The following is a 25,313-nucleotide window of genomic DNA, read 5'->3' on the forward strand; positions in this document are numbered from 1 at the left end:
ATTCTTCTCCCCTTCGGTCAGCAGCAGGGACCATGGCTGCCCTTGCAGTGGGGTCCTTGCAAGATGGCTAAGAGAGTTCAGAGACGGGTCAGAGGTGTTATCATCTTTGCATAGCCTACATCCCATGGGTCATCCAGAAACCTGAGCGAATGCAAAATGCAACCCGTCGTTCTTAGCCGGGGCTGGCCATGACATGCATATTAGACCTGATTTGCAGACGTTGTTGGAGCTCCCTGTGTGATTTCTGGTTCAGTTCAAAGTGCTGCTGAACTTCACTTTGTTCTTCATCCTTGGGGATCCGCCTTTTGATAAGTTCCCGCGCAGGAGACGGCACTTTTTCTATCAGGACCCCTTGCTGATTCTGCCCTGTTGGCAAGTAAAAATAACTGAGGCGTCTTCCTAGGCACCTTTGGCTGGAGACCCCACATTATGGACTGGCTTTCTTGAAGGCCACCACTTTGCTGCCTTTCAGAAGGTCTGCAGGGTTGGCCATTTTAGGAGGACCTTCCTGGCCAGTGGCCCATGTTGGTAGTAAGAAGGGGGTGGAGGCCGGGGCTGCATCCAGTGGCAGATGCCTGCACTGCTTCCAGTGGGTGTCCAGCCCCTGGGAGGGCGTAGAAGGGGGATCTCTTTCTTACAGTGGCTGCCTCTGGGCTTCTTCGGTGTAGTGTTTCAGTGCTGATGATGCAGGCTGCACCTCTGGGACACCTCAGGGGCCCAGTAACCCTTGCGCTGCCCCTGGAAATGCCCCTTCCCATGAGAGAGTAGGGGGTGCGCTGATGGGACTGGGGCAGGGGCTCATGCTGGGTGCCAGGCTGGCGGGATGCCATGCAGCTACATGACACCCGGGCAGCTCCGGGATCTGACAGCCGGCATAACTCCAAGAAACACAGGCTGTTGGCTCCCTGACTGCTTTTGGCCCTCCACCCCAAGAGTTCACTGTGAGGCAATAAACTGTTTGGATTAATGGCTGTGAGTGAAAATGGTCATGTTTTAATCCCCCCAACACATGTTTTTAACCCCCCTTCCTCAGTCTTGCAAGTCAGCGTCCAAATCCAGGTGTCAGTGGCCCTCTTTCTATGCCGATGGGCACTCTTTGGGGTGAAAGTTTTGCGGCCCCCTGAAGCGCCTTACGCAACACAGCCCTCTTTCTCATCTCGCCTTCCTGGTGCCCAAGAAGCCGCCTTTCCTTCTGTCCAGCCGCTGCTCTGTTGAACCTCGCTGGCTGCGGGAGGACAGGGAGGAAGCATTTAATGAGCTTGCTGTCAGCAGCATGCAAGAGAGCGTTGACGTGGAGGGTGACTTGCGATCTAGATGGCCCTGCTTTCCGCCCTTGCATCTTGGCAATGAGAGAAGACAGGGGGGGGGGGACTCTCTGGGGGTGACCTGTACACTGGAAAAGAGGGCACTCCCAGGCCTCTGGCCTGCTGCTCTCCAGGAGTTATGGGAAGAAAGCCAGCATGGGGCCGCCACTGGAAAGAAACGCTGACAAGATCCTGGAGGTCTTTTTTCCTCAGCAGACATGCATCTGGAGCCATCAGCATTCCTCCTCTGAGGGCACTAAACCTGGAGGAGGTGTTCCCTCCAAGGAGCGAACAACCAAAGACTGGGAGCTGGGGACGGATTTCATCACTGAAAGCTGGATAAAGAATTCCCTGCCCAGAGAAAACTAGGATGTCCAAAGGTCAGCTTGCAGCCTAGTTTTCGGCTTGTAGGATTTGTTTTCCCACTTATGGACATTCAACCTGACAATCTCTCAGGAGCATTTCTCAGGCGGCTGCTCTCTCTCTCTCTCTCTCTCTCTCTCTCTCACACACACACACACACACACACAGGTGGCTCTATCGCCCCCTTCCTTTTTTCTGTGTGTGATTCATCTCCTTTTGATTACTTTCCTTTCACATCAGAGCAGAACGGCTTCTGCCTGTTCTCCATTGGCAATCTGTAAGTGAGAAAATGTCCCCAGTGCTCATTTTGTATAACAACTCTTTTTTAAAAAGATTTCTTTGTATTGTGTATGTTTGGTGTATCATTTTAATGTGTGATTTCTATGATTTATACATTCAATGTACACAATTTATTCTCTTAATGTATGCCAAAGGTAAAATTGCTGATTTATTAATACACGATTAATGCTGAAAAATACGTACATTTTACGGGTGAAATTTGGTGCCCAGAAACACATAATGGAGTAAAAATGAGTTGGATTCAAATAAAGGAGAAGCAAAATCAGAACAGAGGTTTTGGAGGGCTGAAGTAGCAGATATGAAAAATTCAAAATAATCTCTAGTTTTAAATATAGATGTCCATTCATTTTCTGCACATGGAGGCAAATTTGTCAGAAGTGCATGCCTCATGTCTGTCTGATTTTATTAGACAGAAGGTTTAAGCATAAAAACTTTTATATCAAGGTGTGTCATTGTAAAATGAATTTTGTTTTGCATACATTTGCATATTTCATCAAAATTAAAGACCGCGCGCATGCTAATGAAAGGCGGGCCACAGCAGAGGGGTCTCGCTCCCAGCCTGTCCCACTGGAGAGGCTTTGCAGGCAAGAGGGGCAGCAGCCGAGGCCAGCACCCTGCGGCCCCCTTCCCCGCAGTCAGCCCATCTTCCCCCGCGGTTGTTGCACAGTGAGAATCCGCCCTCTGTAACGAGAACTAACCGCTGAGCCCCCCAACCCCAACCCTAACCCTAGTACCTTTGGCCTGCAGCCTGCAGCCATTGGGGAAAATATTTACGCTGCCTCTTCAGAGAAGCTGCTCCAGGCGGCATAAAATTAAACAGGATAAAATAATGAAATGTGATAATCATAAAACCCTGAAAGATGCAGCCAGCCAGCTGTTTAATATTAAAAAGCGTTTTAACATTAAGCAGCCTAAAATAATTCCCATAAATACCCCCAGCCTAAAATAGACTAAAAATAATTTTCAAAAGGCCAACCCCTCCCCGAATTAAAGGCCTGGGTATAAAGCTCAAGGGGGTATAACGCCTGTAGAGTCCACATTCCAAGAAGGGCGAGATTCGGGTCCAGCAGCACCCTAAAGATCAACTCGCTTTCCAGGGCCGTGGGCTTTCAAGGGTCCGGCAGAGCTTCCTTCGTCAGATATGAGGAGTGGAAAAAACAAGGGAGTCCTTATAATCCAGGCAGAGGGGGGAAGGGCCATTGTCAATTAGGGTGTCAGGAGTGTCAACAGGTAATATATGTTGTGGTTAGCTTGACAGAGCCTAGGTGTGAAGTGCATAAAATTGGCATCTGTAATATGGGAAAAATCCTATGTCCCAATTCAACCCTGGGGAGGGGGGGGGGGGAATCCATTGTTCCAAACTTGCAAATACTCAGTTTCAGCCACCTCAGGTTGTCGTTTTCTTTTGATGTTTCTCCGCTTGAGACGGAATGTGGGGGCAGATTGAAATGTTCTCCCTGTTTTTTTTAATGTTGTGGGTTTTTATATCAGATTTGTGTCCACGCAACTCTTTTGTGAAGAGACTGACTTGTTTGTCCGATGTGGAGAACAGAAAAGATTGCTGACCCTTGATGGCATACACAACACTGGAAGATGAACACGTCAATGAGCCTGAGATGGTGTGGCTGGTGTTGTTAGGTCCGCTGAATATGGGGGCAGAGCCGGCAACTGGGCTCATTGCGGGCCCTGGTCCCTGTTGGGGAGTGCATGGTTGCTGTGAGCGAGGAGTTCTGGGCAAGAAACGTTTGCTGCTTTCTCGTGCCTGGAGATTCCAGGAGGTCTCTGGGCCCCGCCCGGAGGTTGGCAACGCTCTGCCACGCAGCCCATCCAGGCTCTCTCTCCACCCCCCACCCCCACCCCCACCCCCGGTAGGCAGCCGCCTCCCGCCACCACGGCCGGCCCAGCTTCTGGCGGGCAGCCCCGTAAGCCCAGCAGGCGGCTTCTAGCTGCCCGGGGAGGCGGCGGGCCGCGCAGGCAATTCGGGCCGCCCCCGCGAAGCCTCGGCCCGGCGCCGCACAGCGCCGCGCGCCCAGGCGGCTTCCGAAGGGGCCCCTCCGCCCGCCTCCCCGCCCCAGCTGCAAAGCTGCGCGGCCGGGGAGGGGGAAACCGGAGCCCTCCTTCCGCGGCAGGCAGGCAGGCAGGCAGGCAGGCGGGGTCAGCGGAGCCAGACTAAACAGTCGAGCGCGGGGCCGGGCGCGGAGGGGCGCCGAAAGCCGATCCGCGGGCCGGGCGGGGGGGGGGCGCCTCCGGGGCCAAAGGCCGGCGAGGGGGAGCGGCCGGGGAGGCCGGCAGCCGCGGGGCGTCTCTCGCGCTCGGTCCTGCCGCCGCCGCCCTGCTGCCCGCCCGAGGGGCCCCAGCGCGCCCGCCGGAAGGGCCGCCCAGCGCCGACTGCCGGACGAGCCGGGAAGGGGGCCCCGCGGCCCCGCTCCCGCCCCGCAGCCTGCCCCAGCAGCCCCGCCACGGGCCCCCCGGCCCGGCCCCGCCCGGCCCCCTCTCGCGCCCCGCGGCCGGCCGGCCGGCCCGCCAGCCCCCCTAGGGGGCCAGCGGGCGGCCCCGGGGGCGGAGAATGCCCTCAAGCCAGCGCTGGCCCCTGGCGACCTCCTTAGGCGGTTCGCCACCCTTCGGGATCCACGATCTACCCGCCTCCCCGTCCCCAGGCGCGGCATCAGAGCGCCGCACTGGTGGAAGGACAAGGCTCGGCCCGTCTCCTCAGGGGCCCCCCTTCGGCATCCAACCCCCGGACGTCAGGGTCGCCACAGATGCCGGCCTCTTGGGTTGGGGAGCCCACTTGGGAGCCCACCTCTCCATCCAAAATACCTGGTCGCCTGCTGGATCAAAGCTTCACATCAAGGTGATGGAGTCGAGGGTCACACCTTATTCATTTGCCTCTTTTGCAGATCTCTGGTGCAACAGAAGAGTCCAGGTGCAAACAGACAACGCCACTGCACTCTGAGGGAAGAGGGGGCGCTCCGCGCTGTGCGCTGTGTTCAGGCGGGAAACGCCATGCATCCACAGCGGGCGAGAGCGCCCCCTCTAGAGCTTTAGAGCTAAAAATCTCTCTCCGCAGCAGGCCTGTGCAGGCGCAGTCGTAATGTGTGTCTGCACAGAAGGCGCTCGACGAACAACAGTTACAGGTCAGCGCAACACTGTTTTATTCCAGCACCTGACTAAAGAGTGCAAAGGTTTGAGGGAGCAGAATTTTATTTTTTTTCCTTTATAGCCACCTTTCTCACTAAGACTGAACAGATATATAACTGACAGGGATGTGTTCCAGTCAGCAGACCTGCACACAAATCCTGCCTCTGCAGAATTTAATTTACTCAAATTGTTGACCTTTGAGTATCACTCCAAAGCTCTTTTAAGGGCCTGGTACAATTGTTTTATGGCTGCCAATTTTGGATTCCCCAAAATCCAAGGTCCATGAACACATCCCGGAGGTAAGGCAGTGCAGGCAGCACCAGAGCATCATCTGGGGTGTAAGAGGTGCAGCAGGACAGACTCTGCTCTTTACTGGCTTTCCAGACTCCAGTGTTGGCCACTGGGCCACTGAGCTCGGGTTGCTCAGAACAACCCACGGTGTGTTGCTTGGCTACCCTCTTTATTTCTGCTTTCAGATTTCCTTTTTCCAGTTGCTGAACAGTCAAGCCTCCCTGCATGTACTTGTCTTGGAATTTGTCTAGCTCTTGTGCCTTTCCCTTTGCTGCCTGGAGTTTGCCAGCCATAGATGGCGACCCACTGGGAGAGCTGGTGGAGGGGACATCGTTGCTCTAATGTGCAACATCCCTTCCAGTAAAAAAAACACCACGGAAACGGTGTTGAGTGAATCGTAGAGCGTCACCCTGGCACGATGATGTCACGTGTTCTTTGCTAGAAGTCATGTCACACATTGGCGCAATGCCAAGGATTCCCCTTCATTCCCCGGCCTAAGTGGTGGTGGGAACAGGGGGCCGACCTATAGGGAGTCTTGCCCCCCCCCAGTTTCAACTGTCCCGCATGCAGAGGTTCCCCCTCACGCACACACTAACATTGAGCAGCCTGCTATAGCTGAAGACTCATTGTGGGTCACGGCATTAAGGCCCCTGTGTGAGCTTTCCCGCTGCAAGTCTCCTTGGCCAAACACCTCGGGTTCTGTTGTAGGATAAAGGCCTGTTGAGGGAAAGTGGGGTGGGAAGGTTGATGGGGGGGGGGTGTCCACTCAAGGGCCCCTCTAGCCTTCTGCTCCCAACAGCCCTGAAGGCCTACAAGGGCCTTATCGGCTGCTCCTGCTCTGGTCGGGGGGGGGGGGTCCCAAGTAGGGTGGCACAGAACAGCCCCCTGTCTCCCCTCTCACCAGGGGGCATTGCCAGGTGGCAGACCAAACTCAGAAGTGTGAGGAAAGGTAAAACAACTGGCTTATTAAACAAAACGAGGCAATATTCAAAAGGTGGAGAAAAACAGTTATCCTGGGCCCAGGGTTCCCAACAAGCAAAGCCAGAAGCCGAAGGAGCCAGCAGGAAAACAAGAAAACCTCCCGAGGGTGGCCATCTCCCGTGCTGCTAACTGGCCCTCAGGCCCTGGCCCTTCCCGGGCCAGTCAGGATCCACACCGGCTGAGAGCAGCCTCTCTGCCGCCCAGCCCCTGGGAAAAGGAGGAGGCCTCTCCTCGGGAGGGCCTTCTAGCAACCTCCCCAAGCACCCACCCCATGTTCTGAGGAAGGTTTGATGGTCGCAAAAAAGACCCTGACCACTGAGCCTGCCAGTTCCGGATGCCCTTTTGCCTGGAGCCAATTGCAGGGAAGACTTTTCACATCCCTCAAGGCACGGGGAGTTGCACCCTGAGAGCGGCCTTCAGCTGGGTGGCTGGAGCCCTCCTGAAAGGGGCTCGTGTTTGTAGCCTTGCCTGGGCCATGCAGTCCTCCAGCGGAGCATCAGAGACACGCTACGCAGCGTGCAAAACCAGTCACGTATTGAACAGGCCTGCTGCTTGGGCAGCTGCCCCGTCAGTGGCACTCGGCGTGTTGAGGAGTGCTCAGAAATCCACGAAACGAACTGCAGTTTCCAGGGTTAGGGTTGCCAAGTCCCTACACCATCCCAGCAGGAGGGGGGCGGCCCTGGCCCTTACCTTGTGCCTCCAGCGTGGTCCCATGCATGCTCCTGGCGCATGCGTGATGATGGCACTTCTAGGAGTGATGTCACCATGCCAGCCATGAGTGAGCAAAGTGTGGGGTTAATTCTGGCTCATCTGGGGCCAAAATTGGCCCCACTGAAGTGCAGGAGCATGCCTGTGGTCGGCACAACAGTGTCACTGCAGGAAGTGACATCATCGTGTGTATTCCTGGGGTGCCTGCCAGCAACAGGCGGCGACCACTAGGGGTGTGCCACCTCCTGCTGGTCACTGGCAGATCGACAGGAAATGGGGCAAACCCCCAGGCGTTTGCCTGCCACTGCTGGGCCCCTGGGAAGCCCATGGCCAAGGGGCCATGAAAAAACAAACCAAGTATCGGCAATCCAGTTTAGAGCGCTCAGTTGGCACAAGCGTGCTCAGCAGTGAGAGTCGGGCAGGAAGACTAGGGGGCAAACCCGGCCCCTCTTGCCCACCTCCAGTCCAGCAGGGTCATGGCAACCAAAGACAAACCTTCCTTTGACAGTTAACATTTTTATCAGATGAGTAAACATTGGATGGGGAACAGGCAGCCCTGAGAACATCGTGTCACAAGGTGTAGGGCACTAAATATGTGCAACAGTTGAGATTCAGGCGAGGGGGGGGGCATAAAAAGCAAACTTTTCCCAGGTGTCTGAAGGTGCTCTTTGCAGTCTGCAGTCCCGCTGTGATTTGGAGAGTTCACCATCGCCAAGGGCCTACGCAGCTTTAGGAAAGGGTATTTCAGGCTTGTTTCCTCTTTAAATGCAAACTTGCTTGACCTTCACCACATCCTGAGGTGCTGAATTCCAAAGACCCAAAAGATATTGACTGTAAAAACCATTTCCTCCTCTGGTTGTTTCAAACTATTGTGTGAACTGCATCGTGTATTATTGTCTAAGGCCAGAGTCAAACAAAATATTCATCAAATGATTTTGAGATATTCGTCACCTCACTTCCCATGCAGTCAAAGAGATGAGCTTACATCAGGAAAACCTCTTTGTCACATGCCCCGCTAATCCCCAGTCTGGATTTTTCAGAGTTGTCGGGTTGGACAACCGGCCCTTTCCCCACCCCTTTCCCCGAGGTGGGTGCTCCTTGGTTCCGTTCCGATTCTCCCCAGTGAGCCTGTGCAGAATGGTGCCATTCTCCTCCGGATGCAGGGGGGCGCCTGGGCGCATGCTGTTGCCCAGCTGGCCGAGTGTTCCAGGCAGCGCACTTGGCAAGCCCAGAGCTAATTAATGCAGCTGAAGCACAGCTGACAGACATGCAGCAGAGAAGCAAGCAGATTGCAGAAGAATGCTGGATGCCCTCCGTCACTCAGCGGCCCTCATCCCAGAACACTCACAGAAGGCTGAATTAAACGGAGGCACTTGGGATGTTGCTGAATTAAGGAAGGCATTAATTATCTATGGCATTTGGACATGCAACTGCCCTTACCCCAACGGAGCATTTTCCCAAGACCCAAAGAAGCAAATGCCCCAAAGGAGCATTTTTGAGGTTGCAGGCGGCAGAGCAGCTAGCTTCGTTCCCCACCCACTAAGGGCAGAGTTGGGTCAGCCCTTCAAGAAGAGTAACCCTGAGAGAGCCAGGGCTGAGTATGTGGTACTCCATGGTGAATATTGGAAATATATTTCGTTTGCTAGCAGAGTTACCCAGTCAGAAGCATTTTCCCCAACATGCAGTAATTAATCTTCAGGCAATTAAATTGTAGAAAAGACAGAACTTTTATTTATTGAGTTAGGTTCTCAACATACTCTGGTAGAAGACGGAAGAAAGGATCCCAGTCTAAAAGTGAGCTTTCCCTATTTGGCATGGCCAACTAATTCGACATCATGGTTGCAGGCAGGTGAGTGGGTTAGGCCTCCATGGCAGGAGCTCTGGAATGACGCATCCTCCTCCTTGGAAGACACCGAGGCCGATTCCAGATGGCCAGAAATTGCGGTTTTTCTGTGGAAATAATCGCTTACCGGCCACGCGTTCACTTTCGTCTCCATCCGCTTTGTCTCGCAGCGTGCCGTGCCGTCCCGCTTCCGGATGTTCGCACGGCCAACTGAGGTACCTGGGATTGGTTGTTTTCTCCCCGTCACAGTTGACATCGGGGGCCTTCATTGGTTCGCATTTCAGTTTTTTTTAAAAAAAATTTTTTTGCGTGTTTTGCGCAAATGCGCAAATGCGCAGGTATGCGAATATGCAGCGTCGACTTTTGTGCACTTTTGTGCATTTGTGCGCATTTGCACAGTTCGATGTGCGCAAACGTGCGACTGTGCAAATGGCGCCCGGTTTTTAAAAAAAATTAAGGGAATATTGTTGCCGGCCGGCCGGCAAAGAAAGGAGGGAAAGGGGAGGGCCTCTCCGCGGCAACGAAGCGTCCAGAAGTGTGAAAACCCGCAATACCGCGTTCACACCGTCCGCTTATAGAGCGCAACTGAGCGCCATGGACCGCAGGTAAGCCGGGACGGGAAATTGCGGGTTTTTACGAGTGAGGTCGCTGAAAAAGCGAAAGCACTCGCTCTATTTGTGCCCGTCTGGAATCGGCCCGAGGCAAGAGAGAGAATTCCTTACAATGGACCCAGAAAGAGGAGGAGTCAAGCTTGGACGAAGAGATGCAGCTTGTGAATCAGGAAAATAACACACATGCCCAGAGAGTCACACAGCATTCCCCGTGCCCAAGAGTGCAGAGTCACTTGGCCGCTGTTTTCTCAATAGCCAAAAACCTTTGTGAGATCTTTTAGGGGTGAGAGGAACACTTAAGTGTCAGGAAGAATCCAGCCATTTCACAAGAGAGATCCAGAGGGGCTCTGCAGAGTCCCCTTTTGGGAGCCCTCAGATATAAAGTGGGATAAGGGAGGGGCCTGCCTGGGAGGGCTCAGCTGCTTCCCCTTCGCTGCCCGGGGGCTTGATGACCCAGCTGAGTCTTGCACAGAGAGGGAGATGCCACTGCCCCTCTGGCTGGGCTTGCTCTGGTCTCGGGGTGTGCTGTGCACCCCACATTTGGTGGTCAGTAAAGAGCCCAGGGCTTATACTTGGTCCAGCGTTATTGCTAGAGAAGCTGTGAAAAATGCTTTCTTGTTTCTTCCTTTAGCCTGGAAAGTGGCTGCTTACTTGTCCTGTCTGATCTGGCCTCGTGGATCCATTCCACGGTAATCTCAAGGCTGCATTACCACAACGCACTCTCTGTTGGTCTGCCCATCAAGACAATCCAGCTGGTACAAAACGCTGCAGCTGAGACGAGCGTGTGTATCCATTCTGCGCTCACTATTTGTCACTTCGATGTCCAGGTTAAGTCAAGGTGCGGGCTATACCTGATGAGGCCTTCCCTGATGGGCTCTACTGTGACTACTTCTGTTTACCTGAGCAGGTCTTTTGGATGTAGCAAATGGGCAACCTCTACAGCTGCCCATACCTTCTCTGTGGTGGCTCCCTCCTGGTAGAAGGAGGTCAGGAAGGCCCTCGCACTTACATCATCCCATAGAATGTGCCAGAGGGGAATATTCAGGAGGGCATGCGATGGGGGGCTGCCGTGTTAATGCCCATGGAAAATCTGCAGACAGGGTGCTTGTCTTAGTACATCATTCATTGCATGTATTATCATTGCACCGCTCACCACATTGTTATATGTATTACAGTGTTTTATGGCGTTGTTCTTGTTTTTAAAGTTTCATGACCAACCTCGAGTTTCAGAGAGAAATGAAGTCAATATTAAGCAATGTTGCCGCCCACCAGCTCCTGCTAGCTCAACTGGGCCCTGGGATTTGGAAGTAAGGGCAGACTGGGGGACTCCGAAGAAGAAGCCAGTCTGGCCTCAGAGCAGTGCAATGAACATCTGGCTCTGGGACTTCTGTGGGCTGTCGGAGCTCAGCTGTTTGCTGGTTATCAAGCATCTCCCGCTGAGAGCCAAGCTACAAGTGATGCCTTACACAGGTTGGACACTAGTCGGCTTCCCTCAAGTTTTGATGGGAAATGTAGGCGCCCTGGTTTTACAGCTTGGCTCTCCATTACAGCTGCAAGACCAGGATGCCTACATTTCCCATCAAAACTTGAGGGAAGCCGACTAGTGTCCAACCTGTGTAAGACGTCACTTTTAGTTTGGCTCTCAAAGTCAGAGCTGCTCTGTTTTCCAGCCCTGGCAGGTGCTCAGGGGGCGCAAGGCATGCCCTGTGGCTGCTCGTGGGAGGAAATCAGTTCCTTCTAGGAGAGACTCCTTTTCTGCTAATATCATTCCAGGGGCAAAGCTGTCACTTATTTCTCAGCCTTGCCATTCCTAAAAGAAGCATACAGTAAAAGATAAAGCACAACAATAACAACAACAACAATAACCGCTTATATACTGCTCTTCTAGACAGATTAGTGCCTCGCCCGAAGTGGTGAACAACTTAGTGTTATTATTATCTCCACAAATACAGCTGAGGCTGAGAGGAGGGGCTGACCCAAGGCCACCTACTGAGCTCATGGCAGGAGTGGGATTTGAACCAGCAGAGTGCTGATTCGCAGCTAAACCATTTGACCCAACAATAAGAATGAAGTTGAAAACAGCCTGCGATTGGCAGAGTGACAAAAGCTTAAGGGGCCCGAAACATCTCTCAAGGGGAGACACAGAGCTTGGGTTAGCCAGCCAAGGGCTCACAATCCATAGGAGCCATTTGGGGGTGGTCCCTGGGGAAGAGGAGTCTCATGAACGTCTTGACATGACGTCCAGCTGAGCAGAAGAGATGTCACAGCATTGACCAGGATCTAGGAATTTCCAGAATCTGTTATTTTGTGGTCCCTGATAAAGCCATGAGCTTTGAAGTTAGGGCTGGGAAACCCTAAAGCATCACCAATGCCATGACGTTAATTCCACCCCCTTAGCCTGAAGTGACATCGTGGCACAAAGCAAGGTGGGCGCTAGCATGCCGGGGGAGATGTTGCCTTAAAAGGGACAGCCCTGCTGGATTGTCTCTGGGAAAAATTTCTACAAAACAAGGTTCTACTTCTCGTGTATGGATCTCCAATATGCCCATTGATACCATGGTACTGGCCAGTACTTCCCCTGGCACCTATTGGGTTTTCCAAAAAGCGTGTGGGCCCATTGGAAAGCAGGGCTTGTTAGCATCCGCTCTTGTGCCAATGCAGAGGTCTTCCACGGCTGCAATAGTAGAACCATCCAATAAAGCTGATAAGCAGAACTTCTTCATATAACATATAGTTTTACCTTGTGGAACTTACTGCCACAAAAACTCCACAGTGACTGGTACCAAAACAGTTCAGAACTTCATTGAAACATAGGCAAAGTCTGGTCTGGACCCTGTTGGCCATAACCAGCCATAGCCAGCTGCCAACATAACAAATGAAAAGTGAAACTAAAACAAAGCTACTACTAAACTAAAACAGTGCTACTACTAGAAAAACAAGGCAGCCGCAAAAAATGCTTTCTACAACCTCACTCTAACCTGGAAGATGGCTTCTTACCTCAACATGGCCAACTTGGCCACCTGGATCCATGCCATGGTAACATCAAAACTTGACTATTGTAATGCGCGATACGTTGGTCTCCCATCTAAGTTAAGTAGGAGGCTCCAGTTGGTGCAAAATGCTGCAGCTCGACTGCTAGCAGGAGCGAGCAGGAGCAGGAACGTCACTCCCATCCTACAGTCACTCCATTGGCTACCCATTAGTTACCATACTCAGTTCAAGGTATTGGTTATTACATGCAAAGCTCTTCATGGTCTTGGCCTGGCATACCTGTGGGAACGCCTCCCTCCCCGTGTCCCTCCATAGCAGCTTCACTCTTCTGAACAGGGTCTCCTACAGGTGCCAGCCTGCACATGGGCGAAATCAACAGCAGCCCATACACGGGCTTTCTCTGTGGTGGCCCCTGCTCTGTGGAATGGCCTGCCTGAGGAGGTCAGGAGAGCCCCCACTCTCCTGGCTTTCCGCAAACAATGCAAAACCAAATTATTCAAAAAGGCTTTTTACTCAGATAGGAGGGCTGTTTTGTAAGGAGGGGGGGTCTCAGATGCTTCACTAATGATTTAGGGACCAAAGACTCCACCACTATGTTGCCTTACATATTATCTGTTACTTTAAATATGTACTATACTATATACTACCTGTGCTTCATGTTGTCTAATGTCAGAATTGATACTGTATGGAAATGTCCATAATACTGATTGTACTAATCTCACACTGTGTAATCTGCCTTGAGTCTGAGTGAGAAAGGTGGGCTATATATGACATATAGGCCCTTTTCACACTGCTTACCTGCTGCTGGAACGTCGCGAAATATCGCGCAAAAACCGAGGAAGATAGCGTCTTCTCGCGAGAGTTTTGCGCAACATCGCTGATTGTGATACAGATCATGAATTGCTAATTTAAAAAAATTAGAACAAAGCTGAAGAGAAATACTAAAAGAATCATGGTGCCAAAATACAATCTAAATAGTATTCCTGAAGAATTTAAAGACCAGGTAAGGAACAGATTTGCAATACTAAGTTTAATTGATCATGAGCCAGAAGAACTATGGGTTGAAACCAGAGATATTATCCATGTTACCTGCGCATTGAAAAAGTTTACACGTTTATTGATTGTATGTTATTGTACTTTATACCCTGTTTACTATGGGGAAAAAGTTATAATTACAATAAAATATAATTTAAAAAAAAAGGAAGCAGGGCTTTTTTTCAATTGGAATGCAGTGGAATGGAGTTCCGGCACCTCTTGAAAATGATCACATGGCCAATGGCCCCGCCCCCTGATCTCCAGACAGAGAGGAGTTTAGATGGATGACTGAGGAAACTCTTAAAATTGCTAAAGATAGACAAGAAGCAAAAGCAAAAGGCAACAGAAATAGGGTCAAAACTCTAAAAGCAGCTTTTCAGCAGCTTGCACACAGAGACAAATCTATTGTAATAACCAGTGCAAAGAAATAGAAGAGAACAACAAAAAAGGAAGAAAAAGAGACTTGTTCCAAAAGATCCGAGAAATCAAAGGGAAATTCAAGCCACAGCTTGGGATGCTGAAAGATCAACATGGAAATACAGTATCTGATCAGGACAAAATGAAGGAAAGATGGAAACAACAACTATCCAAAAGAGATGGAAGCATGACAGATACTTTTGATGAAGAATCTTTTGATGAAGAACCAGAAATCCTAGAAAGTGAAATAAAAGCTGCGCTCAAAGCAATTGAGAGAAACAAAGCACCTGGAGTAGATGGAATACCAACAGAGCTATTTCAAGACACAGAAATGGAATCCATCAGAATCTTAACAAGAATATGGCAGCAAATATGGAAAACAAAACAATGGCCCACCGACTGGAAACGCTCAGTCTACCTTCCAATCCTCCAAAAAGGGGACGCCAAGGAGTGCAGCAACTATCAGACAATCACGTTAATTTCCCATGTGAGCAAAGTGATGCTCAAAAGTATACAGCAAAGACTCTTACCATATATGGAACGAGAAATGCCGGATGTTCAAGCTGGATTCAGAAAAGGAAGAGGCACCAGAGATCACATTGCAAATTTACTATGGCTAATGGAGGGAATTTCAGAAGAAAATCAGCCTGTTTTTTATAGATTACAGCAAAGCTTTTGACTGTGTGGATCATGAAAAGCTATGGAGAGTCTTAAAAGAAATGGGGGTGCCACAACATCTGATTGTTTTGATGCGCAACCTGTACTCTGGACAAGAGGCTACTGTCGGAACAGAATATGGGGAAACAGAATGGTTTTCAGTTGGCAAGGGTGCCAGACAAGGATGCATATTATCTCCCTATCTGTCATAAGGAGTATGTCATAAGGAAAGCTGGATTAGATCTAGAAGAAGGTGGAGTGAAAATTGGTGGGAGGAACATTAACAATTTGAGATATGCAGATGACACCACATTACTAGCAGAAAATAGTGAAGACTTGAAACAACTACAGATGAAGGTTAAAGGAGAAAGCACCAAAGCAGGATTACAAATGAACATCAAGAAGACAAAACTAATGACCACCGAGGAATTAATTACACAATTTTAAAGTTGACAGTGAGGAAATTGAAGTTGTTCAAGATTTTCTATTCCTTGGCTCATCAACCAATCATCAACCAATGGGGGGACTGCAATGAAGAAACCAGAAGAAGATTGAGACTTGAAAGAGCAGCTGTGAGGGAGGTAGATAAGATCTTTAAAGATAAAGACGTCTCTCTGGGAACCAAGATCAAGATAATCCAAACTATGGTATTCCCCATTACCATGTATGGATGTGAAAGTTGGACGGTAAAGAAAGCTGACAGGAAGAAAATGGATTCATTTTAAATGTGGTGCTGGAGGAGAGTTTTGCAGACACCATGGACATCCAAAAAGACAAAGAAGTGGGTACTAGATCAAATCAAGCCTGAATTTTCCTTAGAAGCTAAAATGACAAGACTAAAGCTATCGTACTTTGGTCACATCATGAGAAGACAAGAGTCTCTGGAAAAGTCAATAATGCTAGGAAAAGTGGAAGGCAGCAGGAAAAGAGGAAGACCTAAAACAAGATGGCTGGACTCAATAAAAGAAGCAACATCCTCCATTTTGCAGGATCTGAGCAAGTCTGTTAATGATAGGGCATTTTGGAGGTCTTTCATGTATAGGATTGCCATAGGTCAGAGACAACTTGATGGCACATAACACACCCACACACACATGACATGCATGCATGCATGCATGCATACATACATACATACATACATACATACATAAAATAAAGACTTTTTCCTTAGGGAACATGTTAAAGTGACTATACAATGCAATAAAGGAACACCTCCAAATTCACAGCTCCCCATGACATAACAGAGAAGTTAGACAAAAGCATGCAGAATAGATCCATCAATGGCCTTCAGGTGCTACTGGACTCTTTTCGATTTTGCTACTACAGACTAACACGGCTAACTCCTCTGGATCAACGGCTCTGGTTCATGATGGCTAACTGAACCTGCATGATCAGGAACAGTGTACTTCTCAATGTCTGTTGCTTGTGGCAACATTACAGAATGTAAGAAATAATTTCAAAAAGGAGACAGCAGGATTTGAATCCAGTGGCACCTTAGAGAACAGCAAGATCTTCAGGGCTCCACGTTTTTGAGAGTCCAAGCTCCCTTCCTTCTTCTGGTGGAGGAACTGTCATGGCTCATTCTTAGAGATGAAGGGGCTCTGTTTACTTAATGGGAGAATGGAAAAGGTACTCTGCATATGCTCAGAGGTACTCATTATTATATTACTTCAGCTCCTCAAAGCTCTAGCACTAAGAACTGACCTGGGGGCAGAGCTCTTCCAGCTTCAGAAACTGATCCCCGGAGCAAAGCATCTCTGGGGGAGGTGACTGGGTAGATTCCCAGAAGAAGGAGAAAGGGGCAGGAGAGGGAAAGCACGCCATTTTAATAGCTCAGCATCCGTTTTGAATTGATGTTGATTTTATTAAATTTCTAGCCCGCTCTCTGCACAAGTAGGCTCAGAGCTGATAACGACAGCAGTCGATATACATAAAAAGATAAAACATACCATAAAATAGATTAAAATACAGCAAAATACTATAAATGTTACACCACTTCTGCAATATTGCACAACCCATACATTCGTACACGTACTCTTGTGAGATGGGGTCAGTGAGCTGTTCAGAGGTGTGTAGAGCAAACCAGCAAGAGCGGGGGCGGGGGGGGGCTCAAGGCCTCCCAACAAGAGGCCAGCTGGATAGTTCAGCCACGCCTCAATCACCCCCGCAGACCTGGTGGAACGGCTCAGTCTTGCAGACCTGGAGGAGCAAACGCAAGTCCTGCCGGGCTCTGGTCTCAACAGAAGGAGCTCCACCAGACGGGTGCCAGGGCCGAAAAGGCCAGGCCAGGAATCACCGGCAGATGTTTATCAGCTGAACAGAGCACCCTCCCAGGAACATACGGGGAGAGGCAGCCCCCCAGGATTTCTGGTCCCATTCCACTGAGGGTTTTAAAGGTTAAAACCAAAACCTTGGACTTGATCCGGAATTCCACTGGGAGGCAGTGCAGCTGGTGCCAAGCAGGTGTTTTATATGTGACCTAAATGGGGTTCCTGTGAGGATCCATGCCACTGCATTCTGGACCAGTTGTAGTTTCTGGACCAGTCCCAAGGGTAGCCCTGTGTAGAGCAAGTTATAGTAGTCCAATCTGGAGGCGACTGTTGCTTGGATCACCGCAGTTAGGCCATGGGTCGAAAGACGGGGGACAAGTTGCCTTATCTGACAAAGACAGCAGAAAGTGGATCCGGCAACTGCTGTGGCCGCATCCTCCATCGCTAAGGAGGCATCCAGGATCACACCCAGGCTCCTTACCGACAGCCTGAGCACTAGAAGTGCCCCATTGAGGGCTGGAAGCCGAATTTCCAAACCAAACAGCCCACGGCCCAGGTGCAGGACCTCCGTCTTCAGTTGACTCTGTTTCAACCACCCCATCACGGCTTCTAAATCCCTAAATCACCCTAAATCCCTGGCCAAAATATCTGGAGCGGAGTCCAGCCAGCCGCCCATCAGCAGATATAACTGTTGGGATTTAGCAAGTGTTTTCGTTTCAGTTATGAAAGAGTTAAACTGTTTGTGTTACTTTGTTAGTAAACTTATTTGCATGTGGCCACTTAGGCCTCGAGTAAGGATTCTCACGGGGGGGGGGGGGGGGAAGGGGAGTCACTATTCTTAATGAGGTGGAATTAGGAGTCTCTGTTGGGCAGCCGGTTTATTGGGGGGGGCACAATTAAGTGAAGATATATACTGAAGTTTTATTGCTCTTTGTTCAGTCTTGTTTATCAGTCTTGGGTTTACCTTTTACTAGCAAAGGTGTAGTCAGTTAGCCACTTCTTATTTTCTACCAATGTAACCCTATTTTTATCCTTTATGTTGTAAACTATTTTATAGAGCTAAACTGGAGTCTTTGTGTGTTCTTATTATATCCAATGCGCATTTCTGCTAAATTCTGCTAATTTAAGTATTAAGAATTTATCTCCCTACAATAACTGGGTGTCACCAGCGTACTGGTGACAGCCTAGATTGAATCCTTGCACCAGCTGGGCGACGGGGCGCATGTAGATGTTAAATAATCTCTGGGAGGGGGTATTGCCCGCAGAGGGACAACGCACACCAATGGGTGGCGTGATGAGAAGTGCTCCCCAAGCACCCCCCTCTCTCCCCAAGCGCAGAGAAAAGAGACCAGCCACCGCAAGACAATCCCTCATGTCCCCACATCGGAGAGGTTCTGAGGACCCCAAAGAGCAAGAACCGCCCCCCCCCCCCTTTTTGGCCTGCGGGACTGTGGCCAAGGGTCCCTGTTCTTCCTTAGGAAGATGGCTCAGCTACGACAACTAGTCAAAGTCCTCTGCCCTTTCTTCCTGATAATACCACTTAGTAAAAAGCTTCCTAGAAATTTCCCACAGAAGATATACTTGAAAAAATATCCATTTAAAGATAGCTTCCAAAAAAACATCAATACACACATGTTGGGATGCAAAACCCCCCCAGCGCTTTGTTGGAGGTTAGGCGCCCCAGCGATGTTATTTCATTGGACTGGGTTGAGTCTAGAGAGTGGGGGTGGGAGTCTTGGTCCCAGGGCCAAGTGGGGTGGTGCTGGACAGCCCTGTTGTCCTCCCTGGGATGATCTCAGCAGTGTGGACCCAACCCCAGGTCCAAAAAGAGAGGCTCAGGACGTCTCCCGCCTGACGTGCTGCCTAGAAGCCACATATGAAGCGGGAACTTGTTCCATTGCGAACGTGTGTTGGGCCCCCTTTGTCTCCTCCTCCACTGCCTGGCCAGATTGCTTAGAAAGCAGTCAAGGAACATACAAGCATTGGAGTGGGCGGCTTATAAATCAGCAGAAAATCAAATGTTAACATGTAAATAAATTGCAAATCAACTGCAAAATTGGTTTCATTTTAAGATGCTAACACCTCCTTCTCTGCTTCTGCTTTCTAAGGTACCCCTTAAGAATAGTGATATTTCTGTGTGGTAATGATAAACATTAGTGAGTTGCTTCAGAAATGAAAAAATAGCAACCCTCTGGGGATTTGTAGGAGGAAAAAAACATATGCACTTCAAATTTGAAAATCTAATTTAACTGTCCATTATAGGAAGAATAAAAAAAAGCAATGGAGGGATAATTTTGCAGTTACACAGCATTTGACTAAATCTGATGCTGGGATGACAGCTACACTTTAAAGGCTCCCTGTCTGAATGTAAGGAGACAGCAAATCATTTATTTATGATTGCAATCTAGCTCCTGTCTAACAAGTTAACAACTGCGCCGAGCACTTCCCTAGCCAGGCTCTGTGTATAGGCCTGTCAGCACTTTAGGAAGAGAATCCCCGCTTTAAAGCGCCATGGATGAGAGGCTGCCCTCCCCATCCTGGTACACACACTCCCGCACATCAGCACAGGTTAAAGACTGCAGGTTCAGAGAAGGCCCCCAGCTCCTTTCTGGTAGGAGGCTCCTTCCTGCTCCTTTCTGGTGGATTTTCACCAGAAAAGGCCAGCCCACTTGCCAAACACTCTGTCAATTAGCATCCTGCTTCTGGGGCTCTTTGCATGTTGCAGTCTTCCCACTGACTTGGAGAAAGAGACTCATTTCCCCATTTACCCCCCCAGGCACCTTTTCTGGGCTGCTAAAACCCTCTTCCTTGCATGCACCATACACAGAGAGAGAGAGAGAGAGAGACCCCTCCTCTGTAAAGAGTGACCCCCGTCACATGTCTGGTTTTTTGATTTGGGGAGACCATTTGCTCCAGATCGGCAACTTCATTATCCTGCAGCAAAGCCACAGGTTCCACCCCACTCAAAGAGCTCTTTTAGAAAAGAATTCTGTCCCAGGAGTGCAAATGGGTAAAACACGGATGCACAAAAGAAATCCAGAGAAGGCTCAAGCCCCCCGCCCCCCGTTGAGACAGATGTGCACCAACAACAGACTCGAAGCAAGGCCAGGGAGGGCCTCAGTTACACACAGCCACGCACCTTTGTACCACCACCACAATTTCTGTGTAGTCCCCAATTTTGAACTTCTCCCTTCCGTGCATTAAAGCAATCAGAGGCCAAGCGAGGTGCAGGAAGAACAGCTTGGGCAAGTTGACGGTGGTGCACTGCTAACTTCAAATGTTGGAGCCAAACATGTTTGAGGCCTGGTGGAAAGAAAGGAAGACAGGTGCGTTCAGGAAAGAGGAGATGGTTTGGGGTGAAAGTCTCCCCCTCACTCGCTCTGTGCCCCCTTTCATATTCCCTTCCCCCGATTTGTAAGGCTTTATGTCCCCCAGTGCAGCAGAGTCAGGCACAATCACGGATCTCAGCAAATTATCTTGCATTAAAAACTGCCCCTGCACTCCAGCGTTGCATCATGCAGGCGGTGGGGAGGGGTGCTGGGCTCAAAGGCCCCTCCCCTTCTCCTCCATAGGAATCCTGTGAGTCCAGTGTGTGCTTGGTTTTTGGAGCAGTACATGCAACTCTCAGGATGGGTTGGAGGAGCCGAAGAGCAGATGGGCTGAAATGGGGGGGGAGGAGCAGGGGAGCACACATGCGCAGCCGCCGCCAAGGGAGTGCAGACGGGCACAAAAGGATTCCTTTATAATGGAGGGCCATTTTCTTAATCTTCCAAAATGTTATTTAGCAAAGCAAATTTGCTTTTTAACTACCCAGCCAAGAGGATACATTCTGAGGCACAAATTAATTTCCTTTGAAATAATTCCTTTCAAGCACCAAACTCTTTAAAGATCTCTTGTCAAGAGGCTTGCACCATTTTACGGAAAGCAAGATCCGAGGATAAAACACTGAGGATTCAGTGTTTGATATATGAAATCACACAGCACCGATGGAAATTTATCTGAAGCAGAGGTCCAAAACATTTTTCCTGCCTATCCTAAAACATATATGAAATTCTCTACCAATGGTAACTGTGACAAAGACATCTATCACTGACGCTGCTCCTGCAGATGCTGCTGCTCGAGGATCATAAGGATTGTGGCACCAAGCCTACAGAATTCCCTCCCCAGGGAGACTCGCCTGCTTCCTGCCCCCACCCCCACCCCCCATCATGGCCTTGTGCTGGCATGTGAAGATTTTTCTGTTTTGCTCGGCATTCCGTCACCGATGCTCCTTCTTCTCTATGTGTTGCTTTTACATTTTGCCATCTTGGGGATTCTAAGCTAGGAGGAAAAGTGGCATTAAAATGTTATAAATAAAATAAATGAAGAGGTGCATTTTATTTACCTTTTGACACTAGACAGATTCTGCGCTATTGCTTCGAAGCAAGAGAAATTGTTAAACATTACTAGTTTTTTTGTTACCAGTGAATCTGTTACTAATCTCTCTGTGATTCTGTTCAGTCTAATACATACCACAAGCATATTTGTCATTGAGAAATCATAGCTCAGGTCAATTGCTTCCAAACCAGGCTCCGTAAGGCCCAGGTTGAAAGGATGCCAGGCGCACAACTTCCAGGCTGGCTACCCTCTTACCATCCACCCAAACTTCTCCTCCTTGTAAAACAGCCTTCTTGAATGAGGCAGTGTTGCCTGCCCAGCCAGATACTTCTGTGGTTTACTTGCCTCCAAACTCCTGGGATGGGTGGAATTAAAAATAACGAGGAAATGCACCCGCCATGCTGGAGGACTGGGCAACCAGGGCACAGCTTTCAGCCTGCCAGCTCTGGCCCTCCTGCTCCTTTGCGGCACAGGCCTCCAGCCCCCCAAGTTGGTCAGGCTGTCCGTGGCAGACAGTCCCTCTTGCGCTTCAGTCTTGTGAACGGGTCTCAGGCAGAGAGGCTTTTCATGTTCCTTTCAAATTCTGCACTGTGCTGTTATCAAATTGCTTGCAGAAATTCCATGACCACCCCAGTTCAGCCATGGTCTGTTTTCGAGTGTCCACAGGCAACCCTCATGACAAAGTGAGTTACTATCTTATAATATGCATGTTTAATTTTTTAAGGTCAGATACCACCCAAATTTGTAACTAGTAACTTTAAACAGAGAGCCAGTGTGGCCTAGTGGTTAGAGTGTCTGGGAGGCCCAAGGCTGACCCACCACTCTGCCGTGAAGATTACTGGGTGACCTTGGGCAAGTCACTCTCTCTCAGGCAAACTGACCTCACAGGGTTGCTGTGAGGATGAAACGGAGGCGAGAACGAGGTACGCCACTTTGGGTCCCCATCAGGAAGAAACACGGGGGCATCAATGACATGAATGAATGAATGAATGAATGAATGAATGAATGAGATCAGTCACGTCAGGATACTCTTCCTTCTGGGATTGCAGAGCAGGTTTTAGTGTGGATTCAGCTGCGTAACGCTTTGAGCCCCACACGGAAAGGCTCTGACAAGAGGGGGGAAGGGGGGAGGGCGGCTGGGCCAGCGAGCCCAGTGGGGGACCCAGAGGGAGGCAAAACAGACCAGGGCTCCCCGAAAGGCAAGCCACCCCAGCACCCGCAGGCTAATTAATTTCCTTTTTTGTTTTTTCGAAGTTTCATTTTTAAATTACAGTCTTTCCTCCTCTTTAATAAATACTCGACAATTAAAGCTTTCTCCCTGACATGAGATGCCAGCATCGCGCTGCCCCACCCCCCTGTCACCTTCTCTGCCATAAACAGATTCGTAAAAACGGCTTTTCAAGCCCCAGCTGCCATTAGCCACTTAAAATCCCATAATTATCATCCTATCATGGGCCTGTTAACGAGCAGTAAAAATAAGGCCATTGAATATGGTAATTTATTCGTAAATTAGCCTAATGAGAATAGGTTTCAGACACTGTTTACTTTCTGGCTGCCTGTTCCGGTACGGTGGTGCCTGACTGTGGGGCTGGGGGAGTGGGGGGGGCTTCATGCCGGGTGACAGACATCCCTCCCAGCTTTGCCGAGGAAGATTTGTTAAATTAATGTGCCATCCCACATTTTCTGCTAAACTGGGTGCTCGGCAGAAGGTATTTCTCATTTTGGCAGTGTTTTCATCACATATTTTTCAGTTTGGAGTTTTAAAATTCAGCTCCATCCCTCCAGCCTCCTCTTCCTCTTTCAATATTTCAAGGTTGGAAAAAAAACCAGTGCTTCGAGAGTGGAGGACAGCTAGTTCCCTCCTAAGGGAGAAGGGCGGTTTCTCAGGGCAAGGGTGGGGAGCACTGCCTCATCTCCACAAGGACCCCACAGCTTCTCTGAAGGGGGAACAGCCACAGATGTTTGGGGATGAGCTCCCATTAATTTCAGTGGGGCAAGAAGGCATCCCAAGGGATTGCACCCAATGCGCACTCACGCATGTTGTCTTTCATCGCAGACGCCCAGAGCCAAAAGGCTTACTGCTGTCTCTGGGAGACTGGAATTTTAAACGGACAGGGTTTTCTTTAATGCAGCCTCTCTCTGCAGATTTTAACGCTGGTGAAGTCCACCAGTAGAAAAACACTGAATCACAGCAAGTGGTTCAGGTTACCCACCCATCTGTTCCGAGGCAGTTAATCTTACCGGAATCCGCCCTAACAAGAACCTGCCCAGTTGCCTTCTCTCTCCTCCTCCCTGGGCAGCTTCTTCTGGTCCAGTGTGGCAGTCAGAACTGAAATGGATTTGGTTCCAAAGATGGTGTTCAGAATTCTCTGCCACAAAACTGTTGGTGAACAGTCATTTACTGAAAACATTTCTCTTTCACCTTTGTCCAAGGCAGCTTCCAGTCACCATTCCTGATTTCCACTAAAAGATATAAAGATGGTTATTAGCAACAATCAGCAGATTCAGGGGAAGAAATCCAGCATATAAAGGAAGGTCATACTCCACAAGAGTCAGTAAAGCAATAATTAGAATTAGCCGAATAAACACCCCAGTAATCTGTGCAACAATTAAAGTATCTGAGACCAAAAAGGCAGGGTGAAATTGCACATCCACCAGAAAGGGGGGAAGTTGGCACGATCCGCCATTTGCATGTGTCTGTGCAAAGCATTTTCTTTAATCTGGCTGAGGAACCAGTCCCCCAAAGCCCTGCTGTCCAAGAGCCACAGAATGAGGAGAGTCTTTCCATTGTCTGGTGGACCTTGGAACACACATTCCCAGGGGCCGGAACTCCCACATTCCAGCGGCTATTAGAAGAATCTTTATCCTCAACATCTAAGAAGAGTTGATATGAAAGGGAGGGAGGGAGCACATCTTTTCCAAGGATAATTGGGGAATAACCCCCCTCCTATATTTTTCATTTCCTGTGGCAAATTTCCTCTTACCCTCAAGTCCTCAACAGGACTTCTCAGTCAGAAAAGCCACCAACTTGCCATTCTACATAAAGATTCAAGACGAGGAACAGGCCAGCCAAACTTCTGCTGCTGCTGCCTTTGCCATGTTGCTAATTAAACGAACAAGGCTGACCTTTTTGACCAAGTAGCTTACTTCTTGCTGAACAGGAAATCAAGAGCTTGGAGACTAAACTTTCTTCCAATTTATACCTGTCATTTTTGCCTCTATAGCCATCCCACAGCATGAAGTTGGGAGATGCTGATAGATGTGGCTTTTGCATCTCTACACCTGGATGTGGTCCTAGCTGTAGATCGGGATTTCTTTCAGCTCTCAGTGTCTCTATATCCTGTTTTTAAAGGCTGATCTAAGAATAAGTGCAAACTTTGGCAAATCAGACCTTTGTCACTGCTGTCCTGATCAGCCTGTAGGACTGTCTCTTCCCAGGTGTCCCTGTGCATCAACTACAGCTCTCCAGTTTCCACCTTCCGGTTTCAGGTGGGCAGCCATGTAGCTCCGTGCAGAACAGCACAAGTCGAGCTCCCTTCATCAGATATCTGCTCCTGGTGCTCCTGGACTCAGGCCTTGCTCACATTCTGGTCGCTTCCCTGTTTGAGGAGTCTGCTTGGCATCTACTAGGAAGCAGTCATTTTCACTAGTGGCTCCCATCTTGTGGAATGTGAGTTCCCTGAGGAGGTGAAGGCGGGGGGGGCAGTTTTATTTGCTAGAGCTTTAATGCCGCTTAAGCTGCGGGCATTTTCTTGTGGTGAGGGTGGCATTTGGGGATTGAGTGTACTGTGTGTGGCATCTTAAGTGGCAAGGGAAAGGTGAGATAGAAATTAAACTGCCATTCCTTCCAGATGACCATAAAAATCTTTAACTGTTTAATAGGAGTTTGTAGAAGACATTTCAGGTCGTTTATGTGCCAGTCCAGACCCTTATCCAACAAGGCTTGTTTGCTCTTTAAAACTACAACCAAAGTAGGAGAGAATCTGATCCTTTTCAGCTGCCAAGATGCAGATACACCTCAATGCAA

Source organism: Eublepharis macularius, chromosome 13, assembly GCF_028583425.1.
Source record: "Eublepharis macularius isolate TG4126 chromosome 13, MPM_Emac_v1.0, whole genome shotgun sequence".
Classification (NCBI taxonomy): Eukaryota; Metazoa; Chordata; class Lepidosauria; order Squamata; family Eublepharidae; genus Eublepharis; species Eublepharis macularius.